Raw genomic sequence first — 13624 nt, 5'->3', positions numbered from 1 at the left:
ATGGCCGAACGTCTTGCAGACGATACGGAGCTGTGTCTTAGGATCGGTGATGCTGGAAGGAGGCGTCTTTTCTTTCAGAAGCCTTAGCATATTTTCACATCACTCCTGCGTCCAAACATGAAACCCTGAAATATGGTATAGTTTCATGAGCGTACCTATAGGGGCCCAGAGGCAATAGGGACCACTTCTTGGACCTGACTCAACTGCACCCAGAGTATAAAGTTGTCTGTTATATTCTCGGAATGTCCTGCTAAGCACTGTGTGGCTTAATGTGAACTAGGGCAACTGTGTGGCATGTGTACTGGAGGCAGTACGATGTATCCTATTGTTGACTTGAGTCACTACAATAGGACATAATATGAAATAGAGCACTGTGCAGTATAATGTGCACTAGGGCACTACTATGGTGCACAACATTGATTCCATTGCACTATTATGGCGCATAAAATGAATTACTGCTGTGGAGAGAGTTGTCTTTCTAGACGGGGGAAGGGACCAGTGGCAGTTGCTGTTGTGGGGCTGCAATGTAGTCCAAATTGAAATAGGGAGGCACACCAACTGCCCCTCTAAATGCTGCAACATCGCTGCCCGTGATTCACTGTCAGCGTGAAGCCACCAGGAACCAGGTGCATCAGCATCAGACAGGACTATCAGCCTGCTAACCAGTCTCCGTAGCTAACAAGCTTCTATTGGCTAGCTATCTGCCTGCCCTGTTACATAAGTCTGGTGTCTGATGCTACTCTCTACAATCACTGCCTGTAAAACTTGCACAGCTATCAGAGCTTATTTCACAAGAACTTGCTATTTAAAGTACCTGTAATATGTGATGAAAAATAGGACTTTCATTACCTACCGGTAAATCCTTTTCTCGTAGTCCGTAGAGGATACTGGGGTCCATTTAGTACCATGGGGTATAGACGGGTCCACTAGGAGCCTTGGGCACTTTAAGAAATCAATAGTGTGCGCTGGCTCCTCTCTCTTTGCCCCTCCTACCAATCTCAGTCTAGAAACTGTGCCCGAGGAGATGGACATACCTCGAGAGAAGGATTTAAAGGACAGTGGCGAGATTCGAACCAGCACACACAAACAGAGGAAAGCCATGCTAACCAACTTGATGAGGAACAGCAACAGCTGAACCAACAACAATACTTAACCAAGTAACAGTGCAGGAAACACGAAGCACCAGGCGGGCGCCCATTATCCTCTACGGACTACAAGAAAAGGATTTACCAGTAGGTAATTAAAATCCTATTTTCTCTTACGTCCTAGAGGATACTGGGGTCAATTTAGTACCATGGGGATGTACCAAAGCTCCTAAACTGGGTGGGAGAGTGCTGACGTTCCTGCAGAACTGACTGACCAAACTGAAGGTCCCCAGAGGCCAAAGTATCGAACTTGTAGAACTTAGCAAACGTGTTTGAACCTGACCAAGTAGCCGCTCGGCAGTGCTGTAAAGCCGAGACACCACAGGCAGCCGCCCAGGAAGAACCCACTGACCTAGTAGAGTGGGCCTGTACAGATTTAGGAATCAGCAAAACCTGCCATAGAGTAAGCATGCTGGATAGTAAGCCTGATCCAGTGAGCAATGGACTGCTTTGAATCAAGACACACAATTTTATTGGGATCATAGAGCACAAACAACGAGTCCAATTTTTTGTGATGAGCTGTTCGCCTTAACATATCCAGGGACTTTGAAGTAGTAGAGGTGTCGGTAACCACCGGGACCACAATAGGTTGGTTGATATGAAACGCAGACACCACCTTTGGAAGAAATTGCTGACGAGTTCTGAGTTCAGCTCTATCTTCATGAAAAATTAAATAGGGGCTCTTGTGAGACAACGCCCCCAATTCCGACACACGTCTTGCAGAAGCCAAGGCCAACAGTGTTATGGTCTTCCACGTAAGAAACTTTACGTGAACCTCCTGTAAAAGCTCAAACCATTCAGATTTTGGAAACTGCAACACCACATTGAGATCCCAAGGTGCCGTGGGAAGCACAAAGGGCGGTTGGATGTCCAGAACACCTTCCAAGAACGTCTGAACCTCAGGGCGGGAAGTAAACTGTTTCTGGAAGAAAATAGATAAGGCCGAAATCTGGACTTTTATGGAGCGCAGGCGTAGGCCCACATCCACACCTGACTGCAGAAAAAGCAGAAAACGTCCCAGTTGAAATTCCACCACATGAAATTTCCTGTTTTCACACCAAGAGACGTATTTTCTCCGAATACGGTGGTAATGTTTAGGCTTGGATCAAGGTAGGAATTGCCCTGTCCGGAATCCCATGCCGTCAAACGTAGCCATGGTAAGTCTTGAAAGACGAAAGGCCCCTGTTTCAGAAGATCATCTTGAAGAGGTAGAGGCAACGAATCCTCCAGGAGCATTTCCAGCAGATCCGTATACCAAGCCCTTCTTGGCCAATCTGGAGCAATGAGAATTGCTTGAACCTTTTCCCTTTTTATTCTTTGAGAATTCATGGGATCAATGGAAGTGGTGGAAACACATACACCATCTGATAGACCCATGGAGTCACCAGAGCGTCCACCGCCACTGCCTGTGGGTCTCTCGACCTGGAACAATACCGCCTGAGTTTCTTGTTGAGACGAGAGGCCATCATGTCGATCTGTGGAATTCCCCACCAATGTGTCAAGCACCCAAACACCTCCGGGTGAAGGCCCCACTCTCCTGGGTGGAGGTCGTATCTGCTGAGGAAGTCTGCTTTCCAGTTGTCTACTCATGGAATGAAGATTGCGGACAATGCCACAGCGTGTCTTTCTGCGATGAGGAGAATCCTTGTCACCTCTGACATTGCTGCTCTGCTCTTCGTTCCGCCCTGTCAGTTTATGTACGTTACCGCTGTCACATTGTCCGACTGAACCTGAATGGCGTGATCTTGATGAAAATGTGATGCCTGTAGAAGGGCATTGTATATGGCCCTCAGTTCCAGAATGTTGATTGGAAGAATGGTTTCCTGACTTGACCATTTTCCTTGGAAGTGTTCTCCCTGGGTGACTGCTCCCCAATCTCTGAGCCTTGCATCTGTGGTTAGCAGAATCCAATTTTGAATCCCGAACCTTCAGCCCTCGGTCAGTTGAGAAGTCTGAAGCCACCACAGAAGAGAAAACCTGGCTCTTGGCGACAGACGTATCCTCTGGTGCATGTGGAGATGCGATCCGGATCATTTGTCCAACAGATCCAGCTGGAAGGGCCTTTGTGTGAAACCTTCCATACTGCAGCGCCTCGTAAGCGGTTACCATCTTTCCCAGAAGGCGAATGCATAGATGCACCGATATCTGGGTTTGTTTTAGAACATCCCGCACCATCGACAGGATTACCAATGCCTTTTCCAACAGAAGGAATACCTTCTGTGCCTCTGTATCCAGTATCATCCCCAGGAATGGAAGCCTCCATGTTGGTTCCAGGTGAGATTTTGGTAGGTTCAGAATCCACCCGTGATCACGGAGTAGTCGAGTTGAGAGGGCAATGTTGTCCAACAACTGCTCCCTGGATGGTGCATTTATCAGCAGATCGTCCAGGTACGGAATTATGTTCACTCCCTGTTTGCGGAGGAGAAACATCATCTCTGCCATTACCTTGGTGAACACCCTCAGTGCCATGGAGAGGCAAAATGGCAGGGCCTGGAACTGATAGTGACAGTCCTGTAATGCAAACCTTAGATAAGCCTGATGAGGCGGCCAGATTGGATATGAAGGTATGCATCCTTGATATCCAGAGACACCAAGAATTCCCCTTCCTCCAGACCTGAGATCACCACTCTCAGAAACTCCATCTTGAATTTGAACACCTGTAAATACTGGTTCAGTGACTTGAGGTTTAAAATGGGTCTTACCGAACCATCCGGTTTCTGTACCACAAACAGGTTGGAATAATAACCTTTGTTCTGTAGCTGAGGTGGAACTAGAACAATGACCTGAGTCTGTACCAGTTTTTGAATTGCATTCTGTAAAATTATACTTGCCTCCTGAGAAGTTGGTAAGCCTGATTTGAAGAATCTGTGAGGTGGGAGTTCCTGAAACTCCAGTCTGTACACCTGGGCGATGAGCTCTTTGACCCAGGGATCCTGGCATGATACCGCCCATATGTGACTGAAATCTCTTAATTGGGCTCCCACCTGCCTGTCTTCCAGGCAGTGAGGTCCACCGCCATGTTGAAGGCTTTGAGGAAGCAGAACCAGAGTTCTGTTCCTATGAACCTGTAGTTGCTTGTTTTCTGGGTTTACTTTAATTGCCTTTGAAGGCTGTAGAAGAACCTTTGGTTTTATTTTTAAATGCTGCTGTCCAATAGGACTGCAGAGTTGGAGCAGAGTAAGTCTTCCTAGCTGGGGGGGCTGCGGAAGAAAGGTATGTAGGCTTACCCGCCGTAGCCTTGGATATCCATGTATCCAGTTCATCTCCAAACAGGGCCTCACCTGTGAAAGGTAGGCTTTCCACACCTTTTCTGGAATCCGCATCCGCAGTCCACAGACGTAGCCATAGGCCCCTGCGTGCTGACACTGCCATGGCCGTGGTGCGTGCATTGAGCAAGTCTATCTCTTTTATGGCCTCCACCATAAAATTTGTAGAGTCCTGTATATGCTGTAGGAGTAAAACTATTTCCCCTCTGGGTAAGTAATCTAAACCCTCAATTAGGTTTCCTGACCATTTGCAATGGCCCTAGTGATCCATGCACAAGCTATAGTGGGTCTTTGGGTCACCCCCACAGCTGTGTACAGAGATTTGAGAGTGGTCTCAATATTGCGGTCAGTCGTGTCCTTTAAGGAGGCTGCCCCAGGGACAGGTAAGATTATCTTATGTGACAACCTAGATACCGATGCGTCAACTATCCGTGGGTTTTCCCATTTTTTTCTATCATCCTGAGGAAAAGGGAAGGATGCCAGTAACCTTTTAGGGATCTGAAACTTCTTGTCAGGATTAATCGAAGTTTCTTCAAATAGGGAATTTAATTCCTTAGATGCAGGGAAAGTAGCAGAGGATTTCTTTTTTACATTAAAATAAGATTCCTCATCGTCCTCTGTCACTTTGTCAGTAAATGTACAGGACGTCTCTAATTGCATTTATCAGTGCCTGTATTCCCTGTGACAGAGCTGCATTCCGAGTCCACCTCACCCTCCTCTGCATCTGATACATCATCATCAGTGTCAGCCTGCAGGATTTGGGCCAGGGTACGCTTTTGTGGACAAATGGTAGGGGTCTGAGACCCTGGTATGGGCACTAAATCTCTATTCATCAGGTCATCCACAGACTGCCTTAAGTATTGCGTCTCCTCATTTTGGGACATTTATTTGAAATATTTGAGATCATCTCTTTTAATGAATCCAACGATACTGGTTCGGACCCACTAGCCTGAGAATGTGTATTATCCTGAGTACACTGCAGTGATCCCCCTGGGGAAGAAATACACTCTGCCGTGAACGAGACACACTCCTTTGACATTGTAAAATGTGAAAGAACACACCCACAAAGTAGAAAGGTTAAAAGCACAGTTAACCCACACAGAGCCCTCTAGGGAGAGTATGATGGAGCCAGCCACACTGTGCCCTTATAGCTAATGCCAAGCTTAGCTGGGTCACAAACTAAGTACCCTTAATAGGGGCTTAGTATTCTAATATTGCTCCCCCCCTTGCTATGACCCCCTGGTACCGCTGAGGTAATCTGGAATCCTTGTGGAGGAGCTGCACTTCCCTGCCAGTCTGTCTGTGTTAGGTGCAGAGGGAAAATGGCACTGGTGAGCTGCTGGATCCACTCATAGTGAAGACCCGCCCCCTCAATGGCGCGCGGTCTTTCCGTTTTTTTTATACTGGCTGAGGTGATTTGGTGCTTAACAGTGGGTCAGAGCCCCTGTAAGCGATGTGCCAGTGTGGGTAGTTGTTTAAAAACGGCTCCGCTCGCCCCTCATAGTGGTGCAGCAATGCTGATCTGAGCCTGGAGACGTAGCCTGCACTCAGAGCTGCGCTCCTACCCTTGTGCCACCATTATAGCTGGTGATATGCTAACCGGGATGCCGGCATACTACTCACCATTCTTCTAACTTCTGGCTCTTTTAGGGGTGGCGGCGTGCTGCGGGAATGTACGCTCGCCATGGTGGGGCTTGCAAATGGTTCCCTCAGGAGCTCAGTGTCCTGTCAGCGGGGAATGGGGCCATTAACCTTATAGGAGGTTGGGCCGTTCCCCTCCCTAAGTCCCACGAAGCAGACAGGCTGGTGCCAACCAGCCTTGTCTGAAAATAACAAACAGAAAATAAATTCAGAAAACTCTTCAGGAGCTTCCCTAAGCATGATCGGCTCCTCCGGGCACATTTTCTAAACTGAGTCTGGTAGGAGGGTCATAGAGGGAGGAGCCAGCGCACACTATTGATTTCTTAAAGTGCCCAAGGCTCCTAGTGGATCCATCTATACCCCATGGTACTAAATGGACCCCAGTATCCACTAGGATGTAAGAGAAAAGGGATTAGGTATGAAATTCCGGTGGTTGGGAACCCAACAGTCAGAATCCCAACAACGGAATTCCGGTGCTGAGAATGCCCACAGATCTCAGTGAGTATTTTAAACCTACCCCTAACCCATCCCTCCCGCAGCCTAACCCTAACTGTCCCCTCCCGCAACCTAACCCTAACCGTCCCCTACCGCAGCCTAACCATCCCACTAGTGCCTAACCCTAAAACTATCCACCTCTAATACTCACCTTGGGCGTTAGTCGGCATTATGTGTGCCAGGATTCCGGTGTCAGGATTCTGACCATTGGTATCCTGACCACCAGAATCCTGACTACATCCAGTAAACAATTACGGGGAAATGCTGAGGCAAAACTAGACGGACAAGTATATTGATCATGTGACCTTTTCTTAAATGCTGTAGCCAGCTAGACCTATGATTAGAGGGAAATTAATAATAAGTACATGATATCCTGCTCTATATAATCTTCATAACACTACTTCTAAATGCTCTGTTTAAAAACTATATTTCTGCAGTGGGGTACACTGTGTTCCACAGGAAAAACATTGGGGTGTAGAGATGGATCTTGATCGAGAGGCACCAACAGGCTAAAGCTTTAGACTGTCCCAGAATGCATTGCGGGGCCTCCTCTATAACCCCGTCTCCAGGCACTGTGAGCTCAGTTTTAGAGTTGGTGCCTGCATGAAGCAGGACACTTAACAGGGGGGCTGCGCTAGGCAGCCCTGAAAAAGCTTTTTAGAAGACTTCAAGGGCTGCAGCACTTCATATATCAGTGTGACATACTGTGCTGCGGCTCCATCACCTCCCCAGTGGCGTCGCATACTCCCGCTGGCTCTGTTCCCAGATACTTGCGGTGGAGGCGCTCTGGTTCCTAGGCACACCACCGCAGATGCTCTCCTGGATCGTGTGGCTGCTACTAAGGGAGGAGATAAGAGGGTCCCCCAGGCGGTTACGGTTTCAGGTGATGAACCGTGATGATGACGTGGACACTGTGACAGAGCATATATCCACCAGGGCAGGGGAGCACAGATCGGATAGTACAATATCCACTTTTAATAAGGCTCCATAGTACCCGGTGGTCAGGACCAGCATAGGGGAAAAGGCGCTTGACCTGTAGCCACTCCCCCAGCTCTGGGCGCCATCTACTGCTGGTGTTCCCACCCTTCACACTCTCCCTCACTCCCTGACTGAGACTTTGGACTCCATCTTTTCACAGTAGTTGCGAATGGTCTCCGGGACTGCAGGGCAAGGTCTCCTCTGTAAATCCGCCTGATTCATCAGCGCTGTGATTTTACAGACACTTAAGTATGCTACATGTCATTTTAAGACAGTGTTAGTTAAGAACAAGTGTACCTCTACCAGAATATATTGTACGAGTATTGTGATACAGGTTGAGTATCCCATATCCAAATATTCCGAAATACGGAATATTCCGAAATACGGACTTTGTATTATCCTTTATTTATATGGTGCCGCAGGGGATCCGCGCATTGTTTTTATATATATTTACTAGTCCAGTGCAGTTTTATTGTCTGACTAAAATAATTATCTGCATTGTCACTGTGACTGTGTGTGCCTGTATCTGCTGTGTGAATTTCATTTTCAGTGTATCACAGCTATAGCTATCACTGTATTCTGTACCCTAGAGGACTAGGTGCGTCAGGGTCTTATAGATATATAGTGCTGCGCAGTATGTACAGTTTAGTGTATTTTACTGTATATTTTAGTCACCTCATACTGCATTTATTCTCTGTTTGTGTCCTGTATATACTGTCACAAAAATAGGGGATTTCTTTGCAGGTTTTGTATTGTATTTGTCTGGCTGTATCATACTCTTATGCTCTAAGGTTACATTCACTATAATGTCTACCACAAAGAGCGGGAAATCTGTGGATGCTCCTGCATCATGCAGCGCATGCACCAAGGATTTGCCTGAGGGGGAAGTTTCAAAGGATGGTCTGTGTAATATGTGCCATACATCTCCCAGTCAGCCCGCTGCTCCTGTAGCCAATCAGGAGCCACCTTCTGCGGCATTCTCTACTATGCTTAATACGCTTGTGACACGCCTTACGCCCCCTATGGGACCTCCTGTGCCATTGCAGCCACATATTGGCCCTCATTCCGAGTTGATCGCTAGCTGCAGTTGTTCGCAGCACAGCGATCAGGCAAAAAAAATCAGCATTTCTGCGCATGCGTACGGGCCGCAGCATGCACGCGTGAAGTACTTTCACACAAAACTATGCAGTTTTACACAAGGTCTAGCAACGCTTTTCTGTCGCTCTGTTGATCGGTGAGTGATTGACAGGAAGTGGGTGTTTCTAGGTGGTAACTGGCCATTTTCAGGGAGTGTGCTAAAAAACGCAGGCGTGACAGGTAAAAACGCAGGTGTGCCTGGGGAAACGGGGGAGTGGCTGGCCGAACGCAGGGCGTGTTTGTGACGTGAAAACAGGAACTAAACTGTCTGCAGTGATCGCAAGGTAGGAGTAAGTTTGGAGCTGCTCAGAAACTGCATGAAAAATTTTTCGAGCAGTTCTGCTAACCTTTCGTTCGCACTTGTGCTAAGCTAAGATACACTCCCAGAGTGTGGCGGCTAAAAGCAGCTAGCGAGCGATCAACTCGGAATGAGGGCCATTGTCCCTGTGGTAAATCCGCCCTGGGCGGATGCTCTGTCTACCCAGATACAACAATTGAATCAATCTTTGGTTAGACAAAAACCTACCACACGTCCCTCTGGGGTCAAGGGGTCATCTAAGCGGGCCGCTTCCTCCTCACAATCCACTAATATCTCAGATTATACTTCTGATGAGGATGGGGAGTATCCTGATCCGTCAGACACTGATACAGTTGCTTCTGACAAGGAACCTACAATGCAGGTTGATGTCCCTGACCTAGTGGAGGCTATTAAGCTGATTCTACAAATCGATGATGATGTAGATCCCACTGTTGCGTCTAAGAAACCTGATAAGTTTAAACGTCAGAAGGTAACTAAAGTAGTCTTACCACATTCTGACCACTTAGTGGACATATGTCAGGAACCCTGGTCTTCTCCACAAAAGAGATTCTCTCTGTCTAAAAAGATGCTAGCTCATTATCCTCTCCCTGCTGAGTTGTGTAACAAGTGGGAAAGTTCACCGCCGGTGGATTCCCATGTCACCCGTCTTGTGGTGTTAACTACTCTGCCTGTCACCACTGTCATCTCACTGAAGGAACCGACAGATAAGCGTGTGGAGGGATGCCTGAAGTCTATTTACTCCCTTACAGGTGCTGTACATAGACCCACTATAGCAGCCTCCTGGGCCGTAAAATAAATTGAAGCATGGGTTCAGGCAATAGAGGATGAGCTACCTCAGGATATATCTGACACTGCCAGACAATATCTGTCTCATATTACCACCGCCTCACAATATATTCTGGAGGCGTCCTTTGAGGCAGGTGTAATGGCGGCCAAGGCGTCGACTACGTCCATCCTGGCTCGCCGAATTCTGTGGTTGAGGTCATGGAAGATGGACTTGGACTCCAAAAAGACCTTGGAGGTACTTCCTTTTAAGGGAGACATCCTATTTGGGGAAGATCTGAATAAGATTGTGACTGACTTAGAAGCTGCTAAGACTGCATTTCTCCTGAATACTAATCCTTCAGCACAGAAGGTGAAGAGTAACACTTTTCGTTCTTTTCGACCTCAATGGAAAGCAAAAGGTCAGACATACCTGAGACAGGCTCGTGCTCCCAAAACCACTAAGTCCAAATCAAAACAATCCTGGGCCGCCCGTCAGCCTGCTTCCAAATAAAACAAGCATGCTGCATGACAGGGCGGGCCTCCCCCTGGGAGATCCCAGGGGGGGAGGCCGACTTCTGCAGTTCACCCAGGTCTGGTTAAAGACCACTTCAGATGCATGGGTGTGAGAAGTCGTCTCTCGCGGGAACGCAGTCTCTTTCAAGAGACATCCCCCTCGCCAGTTCTGCACAATGGTTATTCCTTCGGACCCGTTAAAGGCGCAAGCTCTACACCTGGTTGTGCGTTCCCTCCTGGATACAGGAGTGGTAGTGCCGGTACCCCTGTCCCAGAGAAGCGGAGGTTACTACTCGACCCTGTTTCTAATCCCGAAATCCAATGGGTATTTCCAGCCTATACTCAACCTCAAATCACTGAACAAATTTGTGAGTGTCCAAGTTCCATATGGAAACACTGCACTCGATTGTACTGGCCATGGAACCCGGAGATTATCTGGTATCCCTGGATATACAAGATGCTTATCTGCATATACCTATTGACATATCGCATCAGCACTATCTGCGATTTGCTATTGGCAATCTTCACTATCAGTTCCAGGCTCTGCCGTTTGGATCTTCACCAAGGTTATGGCCGTGATGACAGCTCATCTGCGTCGTCAGGGAATCAGGATCCTGCCGTATCTGGACGACTTGCTGATCCTGGCGAACTCCCAAGATGTCCTCCTCAGTCATCTACAACGGACGATAGACTTCCTACAAGCCCACGGGTGGCTCATCAACTGGAAGAAGTCCTCGCTGGTACCTGCTCAGAGCATGGTGCACCTGGGGACACTGCTGGACACACACAGTCAATGGCTGTTTCTGTCTACAGAGAAGGTCCTGAAACTTCAGGACAGGATCAGATGCTTCCTCTCTCACCCAAGAGTGTCGATACACTTGGTGATGCAAGTACTAGGCCTCATGGTGTCGGCTTTCGACATGGTAGAGTACGCTCAGTCTTATTCCCGCCCTCTACGGAGGTGAATCCTTTCCAAGTGGGATGGCCTGCCTCATCAGATCAGGTCTCAAATGATCTCCTTGACTCCGGAGATTCGTCTGTCACTGAGCTGGTGGTTACAGGACCAGCAGTTGAGCAGGGGCCGTCCCTTCTGGATCCCCAACTGGGTCCTACTGACTACGGATGCCAGCCGGGAGAAGACATTCCTCCTTGGTCCACCGACCCTGGAAAGAGTGTTGCTCCAGCACCGCGCCCCAACCCCTCAGTTGGGGCGCGGTGCTGGAGCAACACTCTACAGGGTCGGTAGACCGATAAACATTCTGGAATTGTGGGCAGTGTTCTTTGACTCTTACCCTGCCTCTGATACAGAAAAGGCCTGTTCAAGTACAATCAGACAATGCCACCATGGTGGCATACGTAAACCATCAAGGTAGCACTCAAAGCCGCATGGCAATGATGGAAGTGTCAAAAATCCTTCATTGGGCGGAACGCCATCTGCCAGCAATATCTGCAGTGTTCATTCCGGGAGTCCTCAACTGGAAAGCGGATTTCTTCAGTCATCAGGACGTACATGCCGGAGAGTGGAGTCTTCATAAGGAAGTCTTTCAACTCCTAGTGGACAAGTGTGGTCTACCTGATGTAGACCTGATGGCGTCCCGACACAATCACAAAGTTCCGGTCTTTGAAATCAAGGACAAGGGATCCTCAAGCAGCATTTGTGGATGCTCTGGCAATTCCATGGAACTTTCGGCTGCCCTACGTGTTCCCTCCAGTGTCACTTCTGCCCAGGGTGCTACGGATTTTAAAGCAAGAAGGAGGAATACTACTTCTAGTCGCTCCAGCATGGCCCAGATGACATTTTTTTCTCAGACCTGCAGGGTCTCTCGATAGAGCGTCCTCTTCTACTTCCTCAATGCCCAGACCTTCTCGTTTGGTGCCCTTGTGTCTACCCAGACCTGGCCAGACTGGCTTTGATGGCATGACTCTTGAAGCTTCACTCCTGAGGGCCAAAGGATTCTCCAAGGCAGTTATCCAAACTATGCTAAAGGCCCGTAAACTGGCTTCTGCACGGATTTATTATAGGGTCTGGAATTCTTACTTCACCTGGTGTGCTGCTAAGAATTACGATGCTTCCAATTTTAGTACTTCCAGACTTTTGGCTTTTTTGCAACAAGACCTGGATTTAGGGATTCGTCTGGTCTCCCTCAAGGTTCACATATCTGCCTTGTCGGTGAGGTTTCTGAGAAAAATTGCGTCTATACCTGACGTTCATACATTCACTCAGGGCACACTGCGGATTCAGCCTCCCTATGTTCCTCCTGTGGCTCCATGGGATTTGTCTGTTGTACTGAATGCCCTGCAAGAGTCTCCATTTGAACCTCTTGAGTCAGTGGACCTTAAATGGCTACAGCCAAGGTCTTGTTTCTGCTGGCTATTGCCTCTGCTATAAGGGTGTCAGGCTTAGGCGCTTTGTCCACCTTTTTGATATTTCATCGTAATCAAACAGTTCTTAGAACTTGTCTGGGTTATTTACCTAAGGTGGTGTCATCTTTTCACCTTAATCAAGAGATTGTGGTTCCGGTCTTCATCTCTTCTGACTTGTCCTCCAAAGAACGGTCTTTGGATGTGGTACGGGCTCTCTGTATATATGTGGATAGTACTGCCTCTATCAGGAGGTCAGATACCCTCTTTGTACTGTTTGGTTTCCACAAATGTGGCTGGCCTGCTAATAAGCAAACCTTGGCCAGATGGATTAGAATGGTGATTGCACAAGCTTATGTGCAGGCTGGACTCCCAGCTCCTGCTGCTATTAAAGCCCATTCTACTTTGTCTGTTGGACCCTCTTGGGCGGCCCATCATGGTGCGTCCGCAGAACAATTGTTCAAGGCGGCTACGTGGTCCTCAGTAAACACGTTGATTAGGTTCTATGCCTTTGATACTTCCGCCTCCAAGGATGCTTCCTTTGGATGCCGGGTTCTCATACCCGCTAAGGTGCATCCCCTCCCTTGAGGAACTGTTTTAGGACATCCTGGGGGAGTTGCTACAGGTCAAGCGCCTTTTCCCCTATTCTGGTCCTCACCACCGGGTACTATGGAGCCTTATTAAAAGTGGATATTGTACTATCCGATCTGTGCTCCCCTGCCCTGGTGGATATATGCTCTGTCACAGTGTCCACGCCATCATCGCGGTTCATCACCTGAAACCGTAACCGGAACACGATTTAATGGTGAGTCCCGCCTGGGGGACCCTCTTATCTCCTCCCTTAGTAGCAGCCACGTGATCCAGGAGAGCGTCTGCGGTGGTGTGCCTAGAAACCGGAGCGCTTCCACCGCAAGTACCTGGGAACAGAGCCAGCGGGAGTATGCAACGCCACTGGGGAGGTGATGGAGCCGCAGCACAGTATGTCACACTGACATATGAAGTGC

Source organism: Pseudophryne corroboree, chromosome 2 (genome assembly GCF_028390025.1).
Source record: "Pseudophryne corroboree isolate aPseCor3 chromosome 2, aPseCor3.hap2, whole genome shotgun sequence".
In the NCBI taxonomy this organism is placed as follows: domain Eukaryota; kingdom Metazoa; phylum Chordata; class Amphibia; order Anura; family Myobatrachidae; genus Pseudophryne; species Pseudophryne corroboree.
Note: the sequence above shows the minus strand (reverse complement) of the source record.